The 8060-nt window shown below is 34.4% G+C and overlaps 1 pseudogene; it reads right to left on the bottom strand.

Moving 5' to 3' along the window:
- Positions 1–7117: 7117 nt before the first annotated feature.
- Positions 7118–7664, bottom strand: LOC130457099 (protein Tob1-like; annotated as a pseudogene).
- Positions 7665–8060: the final 396 nt, after the last annotated feature.

Genomic DNA, 8060 nt, shown 5'->3' with positions numbered 1-8060 from the left:
TTTTTTCTTCCTCCCTCCTAGAATTGACAAGCAATTCAATTTGGGTTATACATATATGATCATACAAAACATATTTCCATATTATTCATTTTTAAGTGAAAAAACTTAGAAAATCAAACCCCATATCATTTACCCAAATAAGTAAGTGATAAATCTTATATCTTCAATAAGCCAACAGTTCTTTCTCTGTGAGTGGATAGCATTCTCTTCCATTTTTCAAAATTGTCCTGGATCGTTGCATAACCGTTAATAGTTGTCTATCACATTTGATCATTCTACAGTATTTAAGTTATTGTGCATAATGTTCTCCTGGTTCTGTTTATTCACTCTGAATGTCTCATAAGTCTTTCCACTTCTTTCTGAAATCATCCTGTTCATCATTCCTTGTGATAAAAAAAAAATTTCCATCACCATCATATACCATATTTTGTTCTGCCATTCCCCACCTGATGGACATCCCTTTAGTTACCAATTCTTTGCTATCATAAAAATGTGTAGCTACAAATATTATTATACAGATTCTTTCCCATTATTTTTTATCTTTTTGGGATACAGACCTAGTAGTAGTGTTTCTGGATCAAAAAGTATGCATTCTTTTAGAGCCCTTTAGGCATAATTCTAAATTGCCCTCCAGAATGGTTGGATCAGTTCATGACTCCACCAGCAATGTATTAGTGTTTCATTTTTGCTACATTCCCTCCAACATTTATCATTTTTCTTTACTATAATATTGGCCAATTTGATAGGTGTGAGATGATGCCTCAGTATTGTTTTAATTTGCATTTCTCTAATCAATAGGGATTTAGATCATTTTTATGTGATTATTGATAGCTTTGATTTCTTTGTCTGAAAACTGTCTATTCATATCCTTTGACCATTTATGAATTGGAGAATACCTTGAATTCTTATAAATTTGAATTAGTTATTTATATATTTGAGAAATTAGACTTTTTCAGTAATTTTTATAACTTTTTTCTAGTTCATTGCTACCCTTCTAACCTTGATTGTATTGATTTTGTTTACAAAATCCCTTTTTATTAATATAATCAAAATTATTCATTTTACATCTTGTAATGTTCTCTACTTCTTGTCTGGTCATAAATTCTTCCCTTCTCAATAGATCTGACAGGTAAACTACTCTACCTTCCCCTAATTGACGTATACCATCACCCTTTATTTTTAATCATATACCCTTTTTGATCTTATCTTCTCATAGGGTATAAGATATTGATCTAAATCTAGTTTTTGCCATTCTGTTTTCCAATTATTCAGTTGTTTCTATCAAATAGTGATTTCTTATTCCAAAAGCTGAAATATTTGGGTTTATCAAATGCTAGATTGCTGAGATCATTTACCCCTAGTCTATTCCATTGATCTATCTGGGTGCTCAGGGAGGGGTAGCATCTCTGGTATGGAGGGCTTGTCGTGCCCTCTTAGGGCAGCTTTCCAACCTCTGACCCTCACCTGACACCCAGCTCTCACTTGTGGCTCCTAGTAGCTGCTAGCATGAGGCAGTGGCCACACCTCAGGCAACGGCTTCGACAGGCCGGCTAAACCTTGTGAGGGTAGCCATCGGGTCGTCGACCCCTGGTGAACCAGGGCTTTGCTCACCCAGCATGTGAAGACTGCTTCGGCTGAACAGACGGAAGAAACCAATAAGAAGGCTCAACGGCTGAGATGGCGACGCAGCAAAGCACTGTGGAGTGCTTAGGGCGTGTTGGAGCACAAAAGACAACACGGCCATCCAATGCAGCTGAGGAAGTCTCCAGGTGTAATGATTTTTCGTGCCATTGGACCCAGGCTTCCAACGCCGAGAGAGTGGGACTGTCTCTGTGCAACGACTTTTCCACTTAAATCTCCTTCATGCACAAGTGTCTTTGTGCACACTCATCTATACACCATAGATGAAAATGCACAAAGACAATCGTCATCCTCGGTTAATGAGAGACTACCACTATCCTATTTCTTAGCCAGTATCAGATTGTTTTGAGGATTACTTCTTTATAAGACAGATTAAAATCTGGAACTGTTAGGCCAAGATCCTAATTTTTTTCATTAGTTCCCATAATATTCTTGACTTTTTGTTCTTCCAAATGCATTTTATTATTTGTCTAATTCTCTAAAATGGTTTTTTGATAGCTTGATAAGTATGGCATTGAGTAAGTAAATCTAGGTAGGATTGTCATTTTTATTATTATATTAGCTTGGTCTACCCATGAGTAATTAATTTTTTCAATTGTTTAGACCTAATTTTATTTGTATGGAAAGTATTTTGTAATTGTGCTCATATAATCCCTACATTGTTCTTGGCAAATAGATTCCCACATATTTTATATTATCTAGAATGACTTTAAATGGAGTTTCTCTTTCTAACTCTGGCTGCTGAGTTTTGTTGGAAATAAATAGAAATGCTGATCATTTGGGGGTTTATTTTGTTTTCTGCAACTTTGCTAAAGTTTTAATTATTTAAACTTGTTTTTAGTTGATTTTCTAGGATTCTCTAAGTATACCCTTATGTCATATGCAAAGAGTGATAGTTTAGTTTCCTCATTGTCTATTTTAATTTCTTCAATTTCTTTTTCTTTTATAATCACTAGCTAGGATTTCTAGTGCAATATTAAATAATAATGGTGATAATGGGCATCTCTGCTTGACTTCTGATTTTATCGGGAAGCTTCTAACATCCCCATTGCAGATGATACTTGTTGATGTATTAAAATAAGTACTACTTATTATTTTGAGGAAAGGCCATTTTATTCCTATGCTTTCTAGCTTTTTCAATAGAAAAGGTTGTTGCATTTTGTCAGTATTCTCCTGAATCTATTGAGATAATCATGTGATTTCTATTAGTTTGATTACTGATATGGTCAATTATGCTGAAGATTTTCCTAATATAAATCAGCTCTGCATTCCTGGTATAAATCTGACTTGATCAAAGTGAATAATCCTTGTGATATATTGCAATAGTCTCTTTGCTACCATACTATATTTTATTTGTTTTTCTTTTTTTCCCCTTCTTCATAGAACTAGCTTCTAGTCTTATTTATTAGTTCAATAGTTCTTTTACTTTCAATTTTATTAATTTCTCCTTTGATTTTTAGGATTTCCAATTTAGTCTTTAGGGATTTTAAATTCATCCCCCCACCCTAGTTTTTTTAGTTGCATGTTCAATTCATTAATCTGCTTTTTCTCTATATTTCTATAAGTACTCAGGGATATAAATTTCTCCCCTGGGTACTGCTTTGGTTATATCCCAAGAAATTTTGATATGTTGTCTCCATATTGTCATTCTCTTCAATGAAAAAAGTGATTGTTTCTATGATTTGTTTTTGACCCACCTATTTTGAACAATTAGGTCATTTGGCTTCCAATTAATTTTTAATTTACCTCTCCATGGATTCTTATTGATTATAATTTCTATTGCATTGTCATCTGAAAAAAGTTACATTTATTATTTTTGCTTTTCTGTTCCTGGTTATGATGTTTTTATGTAGTAAATGGTCAATCTTTGTATATGTACCATATTCTGCTGATAAGAAGGTATATTGCTTTTTATTCCCTATTCAATTTTCTTCAGATATCTATTTAATCAAACTTTTATAAAATTTCACTCATTTCCTGTTCTTTGTTCTTTTTAATTTTTTGGTTAGATTTATCTAGTTCTCATGGGGGAAGTCTGAGGTCCCCCCACTAGTTTAGTTTTACTATCTTTTTCCTTCTAAAGAACCTTTATATTCTCCTTTAAAAATCTGGATCCTCTGTCATTTGGTTCCTATATTTTAAGTACTAATATTTCTTCATTATCTATACAGCTTTTTATCAAAATGTAATTACCTTCCTTATCCTTTTTAATCAGAACTATTTTTGCTTTAGCTTTGTCTGAAATCATGATTGTTACTCCTGCCTTCTTTATCTCACTCGAAGCCCAATATATTCTACTCTAGTTTACCTTTACTCTGTGTTTGTCTATCTGCCTCAAATGTGTTTCTTATAAATAATTTATGGTAGGATTCTAACTTTTAATTCACTCTGTGATTTGCTTCAATTTTATGGTTGAGGTCATACCTATGATTACCACTGGCATATTCCCCCCCAACCTTGATTTCCTTTCTTAATCCTGCCCTTGCTACTTCAACTCTTTCCCTCCACACAAGTGTTTTGCTTTAGACACTTTAGTCACTTGCCCCCTCCCCTCTACCTTATATTATTTCCCTTCCCACCTCCACCTTTCTATAGGATTCTATATCCCAAATGAATCTGACTGTCCTTTCCTTTCTGAGCAAATTACAATGAGAATAATCTTTAAGTTTTACCCATCACTATCCTTATTCTATTCTCCACTGTAATAGTCCCCTACCCCTTGCCTCTTTTATATAATACAATTTACCCTATTTTACTTCTCTCTTCCTATTTCTCTTAGTATAATCATTTTTTTCAGTCCTACCTGTTTTTTAATATGTCATAATAAAGGACTTATTATCACAACTTCTGTCTATGTATACCTCTCCTAACTACTGTGAGAATGATAATAAATTTTAAGAGTTACAGATATCATTTTTCCACAGAAGAACATATATAATTTGACCTTATTGAAGCCCTTAATTTTTTCTTTCTTATTTATCTTTTTATGTTTAACTTTTATTTTGTATTTGGACATGAAATTTTCCATTGGTCTGTTTTTTTTTCAGGAATGTTTGGAAATTTTCTATTTTATTAAATGACCATACTTTCCCCTGAAAGAATATAGTCAGTTTTAATGATTAGGTGATTCTTGGTTGTAAATCCAGTTCACTTGCCTTCCAGAATATCATATTTGAATCTTTCATCCCTTCAATGTGGTATCTGCCAGATCCTCTGTAATTCTGACTGAGGCTCCATGATATTTGATTTTATTTTTCTTTCTGACTACTTGAAATATTTTCTCCATGACCTGGTAGTTCTTGAACTTGTCTATAACATTCTGGGAGTTTTCATTTGATGATTTATTGAAGGAGCTGATCTGTGGATTCTTTCCATTTCTATTTTACCTTCTTGTTCAAGAATATCATGGTAATTTTCTTGAATAATTTATTGTAATAAAATGGGTTTTTTTGAGTCATGACTTTCAGGAAGTCAAATAATTCTTAAATTGTTTCTCCTGGATCTATTTTTTAGGTTAGTTGTTTTTCAATGAGATATTTTCTTCTATTTTTTCATTCATTAATTTTGTTTTATTCTTTCTTAATGTCTCATGGAATTTTTAGCTTTTAATTGCCCAATTGTAATCTTAAAGGCTGAATTTCTTCCACAAACATTTGATCTTCCTTTTTTATTGGCCCATTCTGGTTTTCATGGCACTCTTTTCTTCATTGGATTCCCCCCCCCTTGTTCTACTACATCAATTTTTTTAAAAATTCTTTTCTTCATTGGATTTTTGTTTCGCATTTTTCCATTGACCAATTTTGCTTTTTATTTTTTATTTTTTTAAACCCTTCTCTTCCCTTTTGGAATCAATACTGTGTATTTGCTACAAGGCAGAAGATTGGTAAGGGATAGGCAATTGGGGTTAAGTGATTTGCCCAGGGTCACACAGCTGGGAAGTGTCTGAGGCCAGATTTGAACCTAGGACCTCTGATCTCTAGACCTGGCTCTCAATCCACTGAGCTACCCAACTGCCCCCTACAATTTTGCTTTTTAAACTGTTGCTTTCATGCCCAAAGGGCGCTAAAAGACTGCCTGAATTTGATCTAGTGATAGAACTTCTGGGTTTGTACTACAAAAAGATAATGAAATAGACCTGTGCAAGAATATTTATAACCACACTCTTCATGATGGCAAAAAATTGGAAAATGAGGGGATGCTTTCCAATTGGGGAATGGCTGAACATAATTGTGGTATCTGGTGGGGATGGAATACTATTGTGCTCAAAGAAATAATGAACTGGAGGAATTTCATGTGAAATGAAATGACCTCCAGGAATTGATGCAAAGTGAGAGGAACAGAACCAGGAGAACATTGTACACAGAGACATATACACTGTGGCACAATCAAATGTAATGGACTTCTCTACTTGTAGCAATGCAACGATCCAAAACAATTTGGAGGGACTTATGAGAAAGAATGCTATTTACATTCAGACGAAGAACTGTGGGAGTAGAAACAAAGAAGAAAAACAACTGCTTGATCATATAGTTCGATGGGAATAAGATTGGGGATATAGATTCTAAATGATCACCCTAGTTCAAATATCAATAATATGGAAATACATCTTGATCAATGACACATGTAAAACCCAGTGGAATTGAGCATCAGCTATTGGAGGGGATTAGTGAGAAGGGAGGGAAAGAACCTGAATCTTGTAACCATAGAAAAATATTCTAAATTAACTAATTAAATATAATTTATAAATAAATAATTATTTTTTTTCATTATTTCCATATCTTTTTCCCATTTTTCTATATTATTTGATTTTTTATTTCCATTTAAATTCTCCCAGAACTTGAGACCAATTCCTATTTTTTGGGTCTTTTTTTTTTTAAGTTTTTCAAATGGTTGCTTAGATCTCACCATTTTCTGTTGGTTTTATGTTTTGCTCTTTGTCCCCATAGAAATTTTTGAAGGTTACATATTCCTTTTTCTCTTTGCTAATTTTTTCCAGACTTTTTTCTCCCTGTGGACTGGGAATTCTGGAAACTGCTTCCTGATTCCGTCTCCTCTCCTAGTTTTTTGGGATTGCCACTGTGATCTATTGTGCCCTATGGCTAGGTCTTCACCTCAGCAGTTCAGGCTTACAAGGGCTTGGACTTTTGGTGTGGAACTAGGCACAGTAGATTGGTGTGGGGGTCAGCCACCATTCCTCAGTGTACAATTTTGCTTTGGTTCCCTCCTGTCCCAAGAAAATCATGTCTTTGCCTACCTTTCAGGTTATATTAAATGGAAGAGCCCCCCTCATTCTGTCATGCTCTTCATTTTTGACACCTGTGATTTTAAATCACTTTTTAAGGATTGGTTTGGAAGGATTGTTAGAATAATTATAGCTTTCACTGTTACTAAGTTGCCATCTTAGCTTTGTCCCTCACTGTAAGTTTTTTTTTAATCTAAAGGAGATAAAAATAATTCCTCCTTGGGCAAATGAATTTCAACTTGTACAATAACATTTTTTTAAGTTGGCCATAACTGGCTGGATTTGCTGATTAGAATACTGCATGTTATTTAAATTAAAATTCAAACCATTCACTAAGGATTTCTCATGGAGGCCTCCTTCGGCCACAAATATATCAAAGACATTACTCTATTGGAGAGGACCCAGTTTAAGGGGGCTATTACTTGGTAACATTTCATTGTTACTGCCTCTATCCTGCATATTAGGGAAAATATATTCATTTACATTGTGTGATAGAGCAGTAGTCTTTTGGTACTGTTGTGATGGCTGTTGCTGCTACTGCTATGTCTACTGGGAGTAGAGCATTCAACCTTGTTGCTAAGGCCACTATTTTTCAGTTGATGGAGCCAACCATGGTGGCAACAAAAGTGATGGTAGTGAAGGTTAAAGGTTAAGAATACTGGAGCATTAAAGTAGGACTTACCACAGAAGAGTGGCCAAAGGGAAGAGATGGAGAGCTGGATACTGAGGAAGCTGAGTCATTTATTACTATAAAAACCTGGGCCTCTGGATTAAAGCAATTTTATCTCCTTATCGAATTCATATACATTTTTTTCCCTTCTCTTGCTCATTTTTTTTTAAAATATATTTTATTTGATCATTTCCAAGCATTATTCGTTAAAGACATAGATCATTTTCTTTTCCTCCCCCCCCCACCCCCCATAGCCGACGCGTAAGTCCACTGGGCATTAGATGTTTTCTTGATTTGAACCCATTGCTTTGTTGATAGTATTTGCATTAGAGTGTTCATTTAGAGTCTCTCCTCTGTCATGTCCCCTCAACCTCTGTATTCAGGCAGTTGCTTTTTCTTGGTGTTTCCACTCCCATAGTTTATCCTTTGCTTATGAATGGTGTTTTTTTCTCCTGGATCCCTGCAAGTTGTTCAGGGACATTACACCGCCACTAATGGAGAAGTCCA

This window comes from Monodelphis domestica, chromosome 1 (assembly GCF_027887165.1).
Source record: "Monodelphis domestica isolate mMonDom1 chromosome 1, mMonDom1.pri, whole genome shotgun sequence".
In the NCBI taxonomy this organism is placed as follows: domain Eukaryota; kingdom Metazoa; phylum Chordata; class Mammalia; order Didelphimorphia; family Didelphidae; genus Monodelphis; species Monodelphis domestica.
This window is presented reverse-complemented; position numbering and strand designations above follow the sequence as displayed.